At 48.4% G+C, this 18,219-nt stretch overlaps 1 pseudogene; it reads right to left on the reverse strand.

Moving 5' to 3' along the window:
* Positions 1–23: 23 nt before the first annotated feature.
* LOC136534250 (plastidic glucose transporter 4-like) lies at positions 24–10,604 on the reverse strand (annotated as a pseudogene).
* Positions 10,605–18,219: the final 7,615 nt, after the last annotated feature.

The following is an 18,219-nucleotide window of genomic DNA, read 5'->3' on the forward strand; positions in this document are numbered from 1 at the left end:
TCTATACACGAGAAACGACGAAATTTGAGAACAATGAAAAACTTATCTCCAGAAACATCGACAGGTTCATTGTTTCTGAATTCTGATTGATGACAGGGGAGTAGGGGAAGCACAGCTAAACTACTGCTCGAACACAACCCCTCACTGCACACACCAGGTCACCTACGATTGGCATTCTTGCCGTTCGCTTATTTCTGAAACTACATGAAACTGGAAAAAGTATCCAGGTCCAAGGATGCTCGGTTGTGTGCTTGGTTGCATTCTCAATCACCAAAACGGCGCCGCAGCATGACTAGCAAAAGCACATCATTCTGCTACACTTAGTTCCCGTTCAATCTCTTCAAGTGATCGCCCCTTGGTCTCCACCACATTCCCAGCTATGTAAAGAACTGCAAGGGCGCACACTGATGCAAATCCCAAATATACATTGCTGATCCCGAACTTGTTGACAACACTCAAGAAGTACAGGCCAATAAAGAAGTTGGATACCTGAAGAAAGAAAAAGAAAAACAGGTTAAGAACTCAATGGTATATGTAAGTAAAGCCAAGGTTAATTACTTAATTAGGGTAGTGTTCATCATCTTAGCAGCTAGAAAGGATTTCATATAGAATTTAGAAGTTTGAACAAATTTAAGGGCAAAAGATTCAGAAATCCAGATATTGACTAACATACCTCAGGTGAATAAAGCAATTTTTAATGGAGCGAATAGGAAAATGGCTGAAGCTTTTACTAGTAATGTCCTTCAAAGTTTAAACTAAACCTATCTAACAGAGCAATCGATATTAATCAAGGACGATAAGAAAACGAACTTAACATGCCCAAATTTTCAATCAATCTCTATTCACCAGAGCAATTATCTTACCTTGTATTTTGCAAAATCATGTGTCGCAAATTATGTAGTGGGAATGAGAAAAACAAAGCAAGATATACCGCAATGAATAAAACAGAATGTGATTGGTTGGGACTTAGGACAACTATATACATTTGGTATTAGCATATGTATGAACAGTTGTGACTCACCCAGTGCATGCCTAGAGATAATGCAACAGCCTTGGCCCTTATTCTAGAGGCAAATATTTCAGGAAGAAGTAGGGCAGGAACAGGACCAGCTCCTAGAGCAAAAGACAGCACATACCTGCACAAAATCATACTCCAGTTATGTCAAACATTCAAGTTATACATTCAAATATAATCAGCAAGACCAAACAAGATGAATCATTAACAACTTACAGAACAGTTCCAACAACAGCAAGAGTACCAGAATAAGGTGCCAGAGCTTTCCAGGTGAGGACAATGCTAGGAGTAGCATTGAAGCACCCTTCAAGGGAGAAAAAAGTGAATATGAACCCTCCATTTGCTGATTGAGAGAAAATAAACTCATGATTTGTTAAACACAAGGGCATTACCATTCCAGAAAAGCTTGTCATCAGAAGGCTTTTCCTTCCTTGCTTGTCCATTAGAGAAGATGCAATCATGGTGCCTACAAGTAAATATACCCCCATCAAAAAATATGTTCTGTCAATATCAAAATCTTATTACTAAAAGTAAACTTACCAAAAACATTGGCTGCTCCAACAAGAGCACTAGCAGCAACATCAGATGCAATGCCTGCATTGCGGAACACAGATGTAGAGTAATATACAACAGCGTTTATACCAGCAAGCTGCTGGAACAAAAACAGTGCTGCCCCCACACTCACAACTGCAAATGAAAGATATATCAGAAATCATGTCTAGTAGTGTCTTCACCATAGTATCAATTCGTTGATGTTTTAGGTTGTATGCAGTCAACATATCAAAACTTTCATCATCAATTACTTTGTGTACATTTAGTTGTAAAAAAAAAGATTTTAATAATCATACAATTTTGCTATGGTTTCTCAATGTTGTAAAGGACAAACTAGTAGTCAAAGTTGTGTCTTCGGGGACTGTATCAATGTCCAGAGCATCGCTTTTTGGTGAGATGTAACTATGAGTGATGACATATGTGCATGAAACACAAGGCCATTGCAAATGTAATAGCATATCCATTAACATACTTAGTTTCCTGATAAGTAATGAATATGCATTTTTGTTTCCATACACATGACTTAAATTAAGCAATTGCTATGCACCAAACCACTTTCACCCTAAAAATCTTTGGAATTCCAAGAACCAGCAATTTCTGGTAAAACGGCAGATATTTCCACCCAAGTTATTAACTTCATTAGATATTGGATGATGCTAGCAATAGAATGGAATGAGAAGAGAATAATCACAGAATATTTCATCATGCAATTGTTACGGAACCAAATTTGCCAATTCTGAAACTGTCAAAACAAAACTACCTTTCCAGTAACGCTTGCTGAAAAGATCAAACCAACCAGCTTCGGGCTCAGAAGAACTTTGGCCACTAGCCCTCAGATCATACATAATTTCGGTAACCATTTCTTTCCCATACAGTCTTTTTACAGCTGATTCTGCTTGAATAACCTTTCCTTGCTGCAGTTAATGTCAGAAAAGTAAATATTGAGTATTGTGCCACAGTCTGGAGGCCAAAGTACACAGTATGTTCAAAGAATTTGCAAACAGAAACCTGGAATAGCCAACGAGGGCTTTCAGGCGAAAAGGCCATTCCTACAGCCAACAAAATGGATGGAACTACAGCAATTCCAAACATTGTCCTCCACCTGATAAAATACAGTTACAAATGACGAGAGCATGAATATAATCCATATATCATATGGAATTTGTTGCCATATGGATTGCATATCTAGATGTAATTTATGGGATAGAAAGGTTGAATAAAAAATGTGTAGTTCTTCCACTGTCAATATTTCAATATTGCTTATGTTAATCAAGAAGTACAATGAAGCGGGGAAACAAATGAACAAGCTAATGGAAAACTTACCAGGCAGGATTTCCTGCCAAAGGCAATCCAGCTAACAAAGCTGCAAGAATTCCAATGCAGATAAAAAGTTGATTAACAGAACCAAGTGTTCCACGAATTTCAGTTGGTGAGATCTGCAAAGTACAAGAAGATCATTTGTTGGAGATGTTCGTTAACACAGGCAGTAGCTATTGAACAAAGACAGAAGTAACTGTAACATATCACAATAGAATTAGATTTTGAACAAAGCAACTGCCATTTCAACATATCACAACCTCAGATATGTAAAGGGGTACAAGAGCAGATGAGATCCCAATACCAATTCCAGCAAGCAACCGACCAATAATCATGGTGCGGATATCTTGAGCTGTTGCACTGCAGATGTTTCTGTGTCAGTTTCATATAAGATAACAGTGTATACTTACGACTTACAACTAAATAATTCAAAACACACCTCAAGAATGCACCTAGAGCAAGCGGGACTGCATCCAGAATGAATGTTCTTGTCCGCCCAAATTTATCTGCCAAAGATCCCCCAGTAAAAGAACCTAGTGTTGCACCAGCCAGGGATGTGCTAACCACCCATCCTGAGTAACAAACAGATGTCTAGTGAAGCATATGGCAAAAAGATATCTCACAGAAGCAACTATTATCATTGAGTGATTAAAGTCATCTATCTGATCCTTTAGAAAACATGCCAATTGTATGCCTTGGCAAAGAAAGCATTGCACTGCACAATCAATCCAAGTGCCAGATGTTCCTTTACAAACATGTCAAGGGCGTTAGTGCCCAAGGTAGCTGGACCGCGGCTACGGAGTTCGTAGCCTCGTTCCGTCGTCGCCGGCGAGGTTTTACCCCTCAGCCGTCGGCTTAGTTGGTTGGAGGAGAGAGAGAGGATTTAGGAAATAACTTCTTGTTTCCATTAGTGCCGGATTACAAGATATATATGGCCTAAGGCCCAAACCAACTAGAGCTAATTATTCCTAAAATTGTGGAACTAAAAAGAGGGAAACTATCCTATCTTTCCTTCCTAGCCACTGATGGTTGACGCCTCCCTGGCCGCTCCTGCCGCGCGCCCAGCGCGTTCTGCTGCGCGACGGATGTCGCGAGCCCTCCTACGTCGAGTATAGGAGCGTCCCCACATGACATCTCCCTCCCCGTCGAGACTCAGCTCGTCCTCGAGCTGAAACGTGGGATGCTTGGCGCTGAACGTCTCGACGTCTTCCCAAGTGGAGGATGCTGCCGACTCCCCTTTCCAGTGGATCAACACCTGACGGACGCCACGGGCGAGCTGATAGCGCACCGCATGTTCCGGCTCAGGAACAACCGCGCCATGGTGCACGGCCGGCAAGGGTGGTGGAGTGTCCGGCGGAGGCCCTTCGAACTTCTTGAGGACGCCCACATGGAACACGTGAAGACGGGCGCCGGGAGGAAGAGCGAGGCGAACCGTGACCTCGTTGATCAACTCGATGACGCGGTAGGGGCCGTAGTAGCGAGGCCGGAGCTTTCCCGTCGAAGTCTGTGGAAGAGACGCTGCTGCGCGATGCCGAAGCCGGAGAAGGGCCCAATCGCCCACCTGGTACGTGACCGGCCAATGGCCAGCGTCGTAGTGGCGTTACTGAAGAGCCTGTGCCTGTTCCAGCCGGTACCTGATGTCGTCGAGAAATTCCGCGCGTTCCTCCATGCTACGGGCGACAGCAGGCACCCTCGACTCGCCCGGCTCGTATGACCGAATGGACGGCGGGCATAGTTCCGCTAGGCGCTCGCCTAGGCGCGACTAGGCGCGACTAGGCTCTAGTCGGAGGGTGTCCCGGCCATAGACGACGTGGAACGGCGTGTCGCGCAGAGACGACTGGTAGGCGGTGTTGAAGATGAATTCCGCCCATGGCAGCCAGCGCAACCACTGACGCGGTCGGTCACCTGTAAGACACCTTAAGTACATGATGATGACCCGGTTAGCCGCTTCCGACTGGCCGTCCGACTGTGGATGGAAAGCGGTGGTCATGTGAAGCTTGGTGCCCAACAAGCGCATGAGCTCGCGCCAGAACGTCGAAGTGAAGACGGGGTCGCGGTCCGACACCATCGACTGTGGTATCCCGTGGAGCCGTACGATGTCGGTGAAGAAGGCCTGGGCGACGGACTCGGCGGAGTATGGGTGCGCCAACGGGACAAAGTGGCAGTACTTGCTGAACCGGTCCACCACCGTGAGGATGACTGACTTGCCGCGGACCCGGGGCAGCGCTTCGACGAAATCCAGCGCAATGTCGGTCCAGACCCCCTGCGGCACAGGTAGAGGGAGCAGCAGCCCGGCAGGATGCAGGTGCTCGGACTTGTACCTTTGGCACACGAGGCAGACACGAACCAGCTCCTGCACCAATTGCTTCATGTTAGGAAAATGGAAGTCGCGACGCAGCCGATGCATCGTGCGCTGGACGCCCTCGTGCCCCTCCTCGTGCACGGCCAGCATGATTTCCCGGATGAGAGGCGACGCCGGCGGAATGTAGAGCCGGCCGTTGAACTGCACCATGCCATCTGCCAAGGACCATGGCGCGCCTCGGGTGCCCCCAGCGATCTCCTCGCGGAGTGCGACGAGGCTTGAGTCCGCGTCCTGGGCGTGACGAAGGCGCGTGACGAAGTCGAACCGAGGAGCCGATAGGGTGAGAATGGCCCGGTCCTCCGTGTCGCGGCGGGACAAGGCGTCCGCCACGGCATTGGCCGCACCCGGTTTATACTCCACCGAGAAGTCAAAGCCGAGTAGTTTCCCCACCCAATGGTGTTGGGGAATCGTCGCAAGGCGCTGATCCAACAGATATTTGAGGCTATAATGATCCGTCTTCACGAGAAAGCGGCGCCCCCAGAGATACAGCCTCCAGTGCCGCACGGCGTGGACTAGGTCGATGAGCTCCCGCTCGTAGGCGGCGAGGGCGCGGTGGCGTGGCGCGACCGGCCTGCTGAAGAAGGCAATCGGGTGCCCCTCCTGGATGAGGACCGCGCCGAACCCGTGGGAGGAAGCATCACACTCGACGGTGAACGGTTTGGTGAAGTCCGGCATGGAGAGGATGGGCGCCGATGTGACCGCGGCCTTGAGTGCGGTGAACGCAGCCGCCGCGGCATCGTTCCAGGAGAACCCTTCTTTCTTGAGGAGGGCTGTCAGCGGGGCGGCGACGGTGCCGTAGTTGTGGACGAATTTGCGGTAGTACCCCGCCAAGCCGAGGAAGCCACGTACCGCCCGAGCCGAGCGCGGCACCGGCCAGTCGAGGATGGCCTGCACCTTGGCTGGATCCATGGCGACCCCGGTCTCGGAGATGATGTGCCCGAGGTAGGAGACAGTGGCCTCGCCAAAGGCACACTTACTGCGCTTGATGAAGAGCTGGTGGTGACGAAGCTCGGAGAGCACGGCGCGGAGGTGTCGGAGATGATCTGCCCACGTGCGGCTGTAGATAAGAATGTCATCAAAAAATACCAGGACGAAGCGACGCAGGAACTGCCGGAGGACGTCGTTCATGAGGGCCTGGAAAGTTGCCGGGGCGTTGCACAGGCCGAACGGCATCACCAGGAACTCGTAGAGGCCGTCGTTAGTGCGGAATGCCGTCTTGTGGATGTCGGAGGGCCGCATGCGAACCTGGTGGTACCCCGACCTCAAGTCGAGCTTGGTGAAGAAGCGGGCGCCGTGGAGCTCGTCGAGCAGCTCGTCGACGACGGGGATCGGAAACGCATCCTTGACGGTGAGCGCGTTCAGCGCACGGTAGTCGACGCAAAAGCGCCACGTCCCGTCCGCCTTCTTGACGAGGATGACCGGCGAGGAGAAAGCCGAGTCGCTACGGCGGACAATGCCCGGATCGATCATGGCGGTGCACTGGCGTTCCAGCTCGTCCTTGTGGGCCGCCGGGAACCGGTAGGGTCGGACCGCGACCGGCTGCGCTCCTTGCTTGAGGACGATGGTGTGATCGCGAGCGCGCTTGGGAGGCAGACCTCGTGGTTCAGCGAAGACGTCCTCGAACCCGGCCAGCAGCTCGTCGAGGAGCGGCGCGCTGGACGTCGCAGCGCAAGCCTCTAGGGCGCCCAGCGAGGGCACACCGGACCAGCAGACCGTGCGGTCATGGTGTTGGAACGAGACCGTGCCGGCGACGAAGTCCCAGACGAGGCGACCGAGCGTGGCCATCCACTGAGTGCCTAGCACCACATCATATCCTGCAAGAGGCATGACAAAAAGATCGAAGCAGAAAGCAATGATGTTGACGACGAGCGGGGCGTGGCGGATGACGCCAGGGCAGGGAACCTTCTCGCCATTCGCCACAGTGGCCGTGAGCCGCGGACGTGGCTGGATGGGAAGGCCGGTGCGCTCCGCAGCGGCCTCGGCGATGAAGCTGTGCGTGGACCCCGTGTCCAACAGGGCGACGAGGGTGATCCCGCCCAGAGTGACCTGGACTTGCATGGTGTTGCCCCGAGCCACCCCCGCGACCGCATGCAACGAGAAGACCGGAGACTCGGTCTCTGGCACGTCGTCGTCCCCGGCTACGGTGTCGTCGTCGTCGTCCTCCATTTTACTGTCCAGGAGAAATAGGCGCTTGCAGACTTTGTTGTGCCCGCGGCCGTACTTCTCGTCACAATTGTAGCACAGCCCAAGACGGCGGCGCTCCTCCATCTCGGCCTGGTTCAGGCGACGGACCGGACGGCCCTCCACAGCGACCGTCGGAGCGGCAGCCTTTGCGGCCGGGGCATGCGCCTGGGGCGCGCGGGGTTGTGGCCCAGGCCAGATTCCCCGAGACGTGGCCTTCGGCGGCGCGGCAGTGTATTGATCCATCAACTCCATCTGCCGTGCAAGGCTCATGGCGGCCACCAGGGATTGAGGGTTCTGCACTTGCACGGCCAGACTAAGCGGCGGAAGGAGGCCGCCCGTGAACAACTGGACGCGCTGGGTTTCGTCGAGGTGACCCGCGCGTGGGAGGAGAGCCTGGAAGCGGTCTTGATATTCTTCCACCGTAGTCGTCCGGCGGCAAGACGCCAGCTCGAACAGAGGGGCCGATCGGAGGGGCAGCCCGAAACGCAGGTTCAGGAGCTCCTTGAAACGCGGCCACGACGGGGTGCCCTCGTCAGTTTGGAGCTGCATGTACCAGAGCTGCGCTCCGTCTTGAAGGTTGTAGGACGCCATCCAGACCCGTTCTTCCGGTATGATCCGCTGCTGCAGGAAGAACGACTCGCACCGGTTGAGGAAGATCAATGGGTCGCTCTTGCCGTCGTAGTGCGGAAACTCGGGCCGCCAGTGCTTGGGTGGCCGATCTTGATGGTGTTCGCCCCCGAACCCTGGACGTGCACCGGACATGGACGAGCCAGCGATGGAGAGGTCGGCGATCGCCTTAGCGTTAGCCTCGATCGACTTCTGCATCAGGGTGACTGACGTTGCGAGCGCCTCAAGTGATGCCTTGAGATCATCCTCCATGGTGCCGGCGCAAGATGCAACTGACGACGTGGGGGAAGGTGGGGCGATGGCAGCAGCGGCTGGTGGTGGGTTAGGATTGGCGGCGGCTGGTGGTGAGGCTGATGGCGCGGCGGCTGTCGGCGAAGAAGATCGACGTGACCGTGATACCAGGTTGTCAAGGGCGTTAGCGCCCAAGGTAGCTGGACCGCGGCTACGGAGTTCGTAGCCTCGTTCCATCGTCGCCGGCAAGGTTTTACCCCTCAGCCGTCGGCTTAGTTGGTTGGAGGAGAGAGAGAGGATTTAGGAAATAACTTCTTGTTTCCATTAGTGCCGGATTACAAGATATATATGGCCTAAGGCCCAAACCAACTAGAGCTAATTATTCCTAAAATTGTGGAACTGAAAAGAGGGAAACTATCCTATCTTTCCTTCCTAGCCACTGATGGTTGACGCCTCCCTGGCCGCTCTTGCCGCGCGCCCAGCGCGTTCTGCTGCGCGACGGATGTCGCGGGCCCTCCTACGTCGAGTATAGGAGCGTCCCCACATGACAAAACACGGAGAAAAAGTATGAGTAAGTTGAGCATGTAAAAGTATGCCATACCCTGCAAGACAGCATTTTCAGCAATCCCAAGATCCTTCGCAAGATATTCAAGCGCGCCATTGACCACACTACATTCCATGAAATGGATTCATGCTATTAACAAACAGTTTTTGTGTTCACAAGAAAAGTGCAGAAAAGATGGATCTGTTTTACTTCCAGGTTGTTATTCATTTTTTGTCAACTAAAAAGCAGAAAATTATGCTTTATCCAATTGTGCTTAAGAAACAAGCATCTTGTAGCAGCAATAAAGTACATACCCAAGATGATAACCAAACAGAATAGCCCCCAAACAAGCAACACCAACATATGGCAGAACATGTCCTGAGGATTTAACTTGAACCTTCTCCAATGGAATATCTTCAGGGTCAACTGTATAAGATAGTCAAATACTCAAATGAGTTGAGAGATTAGCAGGGACTGAACACCGTCTGCCATTTAAACTTGCAGTAGAAAAGTGTGCACATGAACATCTGCAACACTGAAGGTAATATAGTAATCTACCGACATCACCTTACGTTATGGGTCACACCAAATACATGGACTCTATAATCATGCAGATTCCTCTTCTGCAAGTATTCTTATCCACTTTCTCTGGTTTCTAATAAGCGTCTCAATTCAATTGTGAGCAGCAATGCTCCCGCCTTTCTTTGAAAAACAAATATTTGAAACTTAGACGGCACTATTCAACATACACAAAATTTGCATTTATAGTAGACGCATTCACCTCAGGATCATCACTCCCACATGGATTAGAGGGACCATACCAAATATTATGACGCCTCAAAAACCTGAATCAAATAATAAGCACGGCAGGTCCCCAACCAACCACCACCCAGGACGATCACATCAGCTTATTCAGATAGTGAAAATGCACAACGTTTCCATGAATCCCCAACGCATACACAACAAAATTGCTGAGCACAAAACATGCACTACCAAATCCATCGACCTCCAAATCCAATATCACGATCCCCTGGCAGGTGGCACAGAATCTAACCGCAGCCAGCAGTTACAGTACCCCTCTCCCAGAACCAACCCCCAGTACCACAAGCGTGTGTTCGTGACCCAACCCCAACAACACCGATCCGCAACTCCAACGCATCAATCAATCCGTAGCCCGAGACGCACCTGCGGCCGTGGCTTGCAAGCGCCCATAGCGCGGGCTCGCGCGGAAGAGGCCCCTGACGCCGCCGCGCAGGCTGGCCATCTCGAGGCCGGCGAGATCCGCCGCCCGCGACCTCAGGCCGCCGCACCACCCACCGTTGCCCGTCGGCATCCGCACGCTGCAGGGGTTGTTGACCGCCGGCGACCTCCGATCGCCGCTCCACGAAGCGACGCACCCGCCGCCCGTTACAGCGCAGCGTATCATCTTCTTAACGATGGTGACTGTTCCTGCGATCGCACATCACCACCACCACAGAAAATTTTACCTCTGTATAATTAAAAATAGCTTAAAATAATAAAAAAAGTCGCCACAATTTAGCGTTGAGTTGACTAGTGGCAGTGGGTACTAGTAGCAGTACTACGTTAGCTTGCAGATTGGGAAAACGACTAAAATTAATCCGAGACGTCGCGGCCGTACCTTCGATTAGAAGCTCGGAAGAGCGGCGAGGTCTCCGTTTGGGGATTCGAAATGCGATTATATGATAGGACGACGAGGGAGACGAAGAGGACGATGCCTTCGCAAGATCCGATAGTTGCGAGGCAAGCAGCGGATGAGGCCGGAACTTGCCGAATCCTCTCCTCCCCCACTTTTTAGTTTTTTTTTCAGGATTCTTTTGGCACGGCTGTTGGTGGCTACACGACTTGGAATTGGAGGACTTGCCGTGCTGGCAACGACGTCGACACGTGCACCGGATAAGAAGCGTCCGAAAATCGATAACAGCAAATTTTATCGGCGACCGCCTGATGCCAGGATGGGTGCACGATGGGTCGATGGCTTCCTTGGCAACGCAGAAAGCGATACGCATACCCATGCGGCCTGGTAAGACGTGTGCTGAAAAAATTGGCCCAACTAAAAGCTACAGTAAGGCGACCTGAGACTTTGGCACTTTGCCCAGTATCAATATCAGCTCGGCCCGGGACTTTGCCCAGCTTTTTTTTTTTTTTAATGACTCAACTCTTCGAGTACAAGTCGCAGTATCCGAACTTACACACTAACACACACCACCACACACACAAACTCACATACACCCACACTAGTGTGTAAGCTAGACCTACACCTACACGAAGAGACTGCACGTGGCTGAGAGATATCCGAAGTCATCCTGGCTTCGCACGTGACGGGCACGTCACACTGACCATTATAGCATATCCACGCGTGAGGCTGCACAGGACCTATAAATTTAAAACTGGGGAAAAACCCTGTGAGGCACGCTGCCGATCCCAGGGATGAAACACACGCCCGGCCGCTGGCACAACTGGCTAGCAACCAACCGAGCTACGCTCGGTCCTCGGGACTTTGCCCAGCTGTGCCAGGCGAGAGCGTAAGTTTTGTCTTGTCTACGTGTCGTTTTTGTTATGTACTATCAAATACGCCGTTGCAACGAAAAACTATCAAACATTTATGGGGATGACGATAGGAATGGTACATGTTATTTATGTTTTACTCTGTGTAAAATTAAAACATATAATTTATTTTATGATGAACATGTTATCCATAATATAAGTTAATTTGTCAATAATATGATAATGTATCAAATTAAAATACAAACTTGATATTTTTTGTCCTGTTGCAAAGCACATAAATATTTAGACTTAGATACATCATAACTTTATTTTTTTTATTCTATTCATGTATTTCTTTGATCGAGTTTCGTGATATTTGAGCACTCGAAAATCAATAGTTCTAATATATGATTAAAGTCGACAAGGACTCAAGGAGTTAGTTGTCGACATGTTAGAGATGGGTTTGTCTGTTGATAATTATGACGGGAGACTTCTCTTGATTTTTTTACATGCCAGCCCTCATCGGGGATTGCAAAAACACATTTATTTAAACCCGGTTAGATAAAAACAATTAAAATTTTAGTTTATAATTTGATTAAATAGACCATTGGTGAATAATCTAGGTTTTAATAAGAACAAATTTTTATTTCTAATCAAAACTACATCAATAATTTGGTAGTGATTGTCCGTGAGAAATGGTCAATGGTTTAGAGACACATAATATTGTATTTATCATTTATTTATATGTTACTATGAAAAAAGGAATAACTCATAGTGAGAAAACAGACGATTATTCCACCTAAACATCCCAACACCGCACGGTTACTCGTCTTGCTCAACAAAATATTCTCACAAGCAGCCTTGAATGTCTTCATCCTCACGTCTATCCGATCTTATTAATTCTCTCCTATATTATCATCTCATCTAAGTTTTCCACCGTCTGCTCTCGTCGTGCGGCGTCGCTGATGGCAAGGCCGTTGTTTGCCGCTGCTGCAGTTCCTCGACTTCGCATGTGGTGAGCCGTGGTTGCCTTCCGCAGCCGGTGTGGCTGAGTGGCTTCGCGCTCCGCCTCCACCCATGCACGTACGCTCCAGAGCTTCACTCGTCACTCGCGATGGCTTCCACGTTGGCCGCTTCGATCGCCATACGGTTCCTGCCACGGCTCCAGAACCCATGGCCACATCGTATGCGTGCGGCGCTACCACTCCCGCCACCATCATCGCTCACGTGGCGGACTCTCACAGTCACGATGGCCACCGGCGTAAGTAGAAGCGTCGGGCCCTAACACGGAAGCCCTCCGGCCTCGCCTCCTGCTACGGCTATGGTTCCCCGCTACAGACAGCGGAGGAGGCTGCACCGAGATACGTCACATGTTGCAAGCGTATGTTTTAAAGTGTTTTAGATACTTTAGAAATATATTACAAGTGTTTCATCTGTATGTTGCAAAAATAGATCAAGATATTGCACATGTTGTATTGGCTATACACATATGTTTCAAGTATATGTTCGAAATATTTTATCTGTTTTATACATATGTTGCAAGTGTTTTATTTGGATGTTGCCAAACTAGATTGGGATGATGCATAAATATGCAAGCTGTCGGGTTCATAAACCCGGGGTCCCTTGCAGACCGGCTTCCCAACAAAGACTCGGCCTAAGCAGACAATGCGCAACTCATGGGCCGGCCCAAGTATCTAAACAACAGGCCAGAGGAGTGATCCAATCACCGACCGGAAGGTCTGGCCGAGGAGGAACGGTGCCTGTTTTCTGACTCCGGCCCACCTCTCTGACCGGAGCACTCGGTTCGATCTCTGGCCCACCTCCGGATGGACTCTCCGACCGAAAGGTCTGGCCAAAGCACTACTTTCGACTCCAACCCGCGTCTCCTAGACTCCTACCAGGGATGCACCAAAACCCCTGCTCGCTGCTCTTCTCCGACTGGCGCGATCAGGGCCGACTGGGACCAACTGACCGGGGACGCTCACTCGATAAGGACCAGGAAATAGATGGAGAAAGTAAGGCAGGGTGCACAAGTCAAACCATAATACCGGGAACCGTACTCTGTACACCTGTAGAAATAGTACTCTGCAACTACCCTAGCATAATAAAGCCCAAACAGTATTGTAGGCGCCGACACTTTCCCCTACCGTATTGTGGGCGCCATTAACTCCCATACGGTAAGACCCCCCCCCCCTCCACATGCCTCTGGGCATCGACAGTATTGTGGGAGCCGGTGTTTATCGTACCGGGCGAACATGGTAAAACCCATCACAAACCTCCAGGTATCAACAGTGTGGCAGGCGCCAAGATCTGCCATACCCGAAGAAGACAACATAACTTCCCACATGCATCTGACATCCAACAATATTGTGGGCGCCTACCATCATTCTGTACCCGTCCGCGTGGGCAACAAGGCTTAGAAGCATACGTACCCTCTCCCTCTCACTTGTAAGGCCATCCTCTTTATCTATAAAAGGGGATGTACTCTCTCCCAACATTCAGATTCATTAGGTTGATTCAAATTCATTCAGATCGATCAAGTTCACTAGTTCACAAGCTTGTCAACTTATGTGACAGCCCCGGGAAGTTTGTAGCCATCTCTTGCAGCTAGTAAACTCACCCCTCATCTCAAGAGATAACTCTCTTGACTTGAGAACGAGGAAGGATTGCAAAGCCCTAGCCTTAGTGGTAACCTCAACAACATGGATTTAGGTAAGCCTTGGTGGCGAGCTGAACCATAGGATAAATCATTGTGTAACCTTGTACTTGATTTACTTCACTTGCATTTGACATTGTTGTTGAGGTAGATTCTACGGTTTGGGGCCGATCTACTTGTGTGTGGAGTTCCTACCACTTTTAGCAATCGATCTATGAACCTTGTACCTGTAGGAAGCTAAGGAATTTCTCTTATCTAAGTTTTCATTCACTGATTTTGAACTGTGACTCGAAGTTGTCTGTAGGTGCGATAGTGCCGCTATTATTGCCCGGCAGTGCCGTTGTCCGGTGGTGCCGCGAGGTCAGAGCGATAGTGCCATGGGTGAAATTTGACATCTGCTTGAGTTTTGTTTTAACAGGCCTATTTACCCCCTAGGCTAACCAAAGATCCTTCAATGACTTGGTCATCCACAAGCTCCGATGGATGATCACCAAGCTTCCAATCACCATCGAGCCGTCTAGGTGATGGCGATCATCAAGAGTAACAAGCACGAACTCTCGCTTGACCCAACCATGTCTAATGAGAATAGTGGATGCACATTTGCTACTCTCTACGCACTAATGAGGTCCTTAATCTTGGATTAGCAAATCTCAATCACCCCACTAGGCTCTTGTTCTCCCTTGCACTTCAAAGTGTTTCCTCAGCTGAACAAATAGGGCAAGAGAGACTAAAAGCATGAGATGGAGGGGTATAAATAGCCCCAACCCAAGGAACTAGCCGTGAGCCCTCCACTCAGCCTTTTTGGGGGCACCGGACAGCAATGTGGCACACCTCCACCTCTTGTCTGGTGCCACCCCAACTGGCTACTTTTTAAGTGACCGTTGCTGGGCTGGCACCGCCACCCTAGGGGCGGTGCCCTATCCGATGCCATGAAGGCCTGGGGGTACTCTCTAGAAAAAAGTGGCGGTGGTATCGCCACCCTAGGGCGGTGCCCTGTCCGGTGCCAACCCTAGTGACCTAGCCTCTGGATAAAAGGGGGGTGGCACCGCCACCCCCATGTCGGTGACAAGGGCGGTGCACACCACCATGTCCGCTGCCATCCAGCAGTGCAAACCTTGATTCGATCGTCGTTTTGAATCGCTTTCCAACTTTCGATGATCTTGGGCTTCCTCTGAGCTATCTAACGCTAGATTTAACAAATGTGCACCACATTCTTCTCACTAGACACGTCTACGTCAAGCTACCCATCCATGCCCCCTTTATAGTATGGCCAAATGAAAAACAAAGTCTTACAACTAATCTAAGTGTCTCTCAACGTCAACTGATACTTAGAACTAGTCCATCCTTAACTTTGTCATCCATCCTTTGAAAAAAACGAAACGAATTCGATCGCCGGGGGCATGAATACCATAAGTGCCCAATCAATCACCATTATCATGACCTAACTTATAATGTCTCTGTAAAACACATGTTAGTCACGATAATCTTGTGTAGTCATTAATCACCAAAAACACAACTAGAGGCCTAGATGCTTTCAGTTTGTTTCGAATTGGCCTGCCATAAGGCGTCTGGCGGGTGGTAGAGAAAATCATGCAATACCTGAACTGCACCTAGTTTATTTTTTGAACTGATGATCTTCAACCGTGGCTGTAAACGTAGTTCAATTCTCTACTTGAGAGTTAAGAAACTTTTTTTTCGAATACGCAAAAGATTTGCGCATCATTGTAATTAAGAAGAAGAGTTGAACTATACAAACGACGCGCTTCTGATGAGCGCCCGAGGAGATCTTACAGCCGTAGGCTGGACCATCCTAGTATATGATTTTTAAACTTCTATATTACATATAAGGATATACAATCCGAGCTAAAAACGGTACCCTTTCATGCATCTCTGATGTACCCTCTCTCTAAGACATTTTATCAACCGTGAACGAATCTTGGGTGCTAGATGCACTTCCCACGTGACTAAACAGTTGCTGTTGGAGGCTATTCCTTTCGTAGTCCTTGGAGGTACACAACACGATAACAAAACCAGTTATAAAAAAACACGATAACAAAACCTGACACCTACTACTTGTTTGGAAATGATAATAATAATCGGAATTATTCCTCTGCAGACCTAATCCTTGTTTCTTCGACCCAAGTATTTTGAAAATAAGACTATTGGGAAAATATTGAAGACCTGAAAATTCATATTTCACATTTTCCTGTAAGCCCTTAAGAAATAGTAAGAAAACTTTTACTCTTATAAATAATAATGTTCTTCTTTATATAATATTATTACTAGGTTGCTCATATTTTTAGATATACACGACTTAATGTAGCTTTCCGTGGAAGTCGTTGACAATTTAGTTAAATGGAAGCAGTTGGTTGTGAAAGCATGTGGGAAACTAGATAACCAACAACATTCAATAACGCAAAACCTCAATACAAGCAATGTATTCTTGCAGTTCAATCAATGTATAGTCAGTTAGTAGACTAAATTGTGATGCCTTTAAATAAATCTTTATGCAAGCTGAAACTACCCTTCAAAATCAATATACCTTTATTTGGTTCTTATTTAGGGGAGTGATTTTAATAAAGACAATCTTATTAAGCAGAAGTAGAAAAGGTGTTGAGAGTTATTGCTTTTGCAATATTAGGGCAACTCCAACAGCTTGGCTAAAATTAATAGCCAAATTTTATTGTTTAGTCATTTTATAAAATAGAAAACTTCTAAAAAAAGAAGAGATTTACAACAGCCTTGCTATTTTATAAAATATGATAGCAGGTGCTCGTGGTTGGCTATATATGGTCATCGAAAATCAAGGATAGCTAGTTTCCCATTTTACAAAGTCAGATAGCATATCTGTTGGAGTTTTTTTTAAATATAAAAATTCTAAAATAGCCTCCACAGTAAGAATAGTCAAGTTGCTAAGTCATTCGACGCTGGTTAATCAATTGTCATGTGGCGCACTCTATCGGGAGTGGTTCACGTTGTATTTGGCTTACGACCAGCAAGGGACACAACAACATTTCCTTGGACCTTGACAAGAACAAGTACTCAAATTTATAGTCCAAGGCCGTGTTTAGTTGGCCACCGATTTGGCGCTGCCGGAATTCAGTGACACTGTAGTGACACTGTAGCGTTTTGTTTGTATTTGGTAATAATTGTCCAATTGTTGACTAATTAGGTTTAAAACGTTCGTCTCGCAAAGTACAACCAAATTGTGCAATTAGTTTTTGATTTCGTCAACATTCAGTACTCCATACATGTAACGTAAATTTGATGTGATGGGGAATCTTCTTTTTGCATAGTGCCAAATTCTGAAAAACGGAGGAACTAAACATGGCCCAAAGTTTTTTTTGAGGGAAATTTATAGTCCAAAGTTTGTGTAGGAGCAAGCGCCATCATTTCGCATATTTGGTCGAGATAAAACGACGCGTTTTTATATTAGAGATTATAGGTAATTTCCTGGCCTATATTCTGGACACACTTTTGGCCCATCCTTGAAAAGGAGAAGGACGCCTGATTTTTTTTTTCTCTCAAAAGGACGGACCTAGATTGAAGTGGGCATATGGCATATCGCGTGATGGAGCCCATGATAATCGAGATCTTCACTAACTATGTGTAGTTGTTTCTTAATACCATTGGTGCTTTAGTCTCATTGCTCTTAATTGCCTTTTGATAGATTATTTTAATAAGCTAGAGGCTTGAAAGTATAATAACTAATAGTTAAGAACTTACGTAGATGCTGGAATAAAATTTCCTTTTTCTTAAAGACACTTTGCGCCTTAACCTACCTAGGCCTTCAAATTAAGAAGCCCTCACCATTTTATGGGCTGCCAGTTTCAACTACTGCTCGGCCCAGCTATAGCCAAACCGAGATCCGGCCCAGCACAAGTGAACAAAGTCAGGCTCCTCAACCAAGGCCCGCCTTTTCCGCCCAAATCACCGGAACCTCCGCTCTCCCGGTCTCCCCTCCGATTCCCGTGCCGAGGAGGGAAGCACGCAACGCAACCGGCAGCTCCCTCCATTGCCAACGTCCGCGCTGGTCGCGGCGGCGGCGCACGAGAGGTGCGTGCTCCGCCTTCCGCCCGCGTTACCCACCACCACGCCGCGCAACTACAACGTGCCGACGCCATGCCGCCGTGAACCCAGCCAGCAGCCCAGCACCATGTTATCAGTTGACAAACGAGGTGTTCATGATGCTGTGTGTATGGTTCTAAAAAAATTCAGAGTTTATT

This window comes from Miscanthus floridulus, unplaced genomic scaffold, assembly GCF_019320115.1.
Source record: "Miscanthus floridulus cultivar M001 unplaced genomic scaffold, ASM1932011v1 os_1712_1, whole genome shotgun sequence".
Lineage (NCBI taxonomy): Eukaryota > Viridiplantae > Streptophyta > Magnoliopsida > Poales > Poaceae > Miscanthus > Miscanthus floridulus.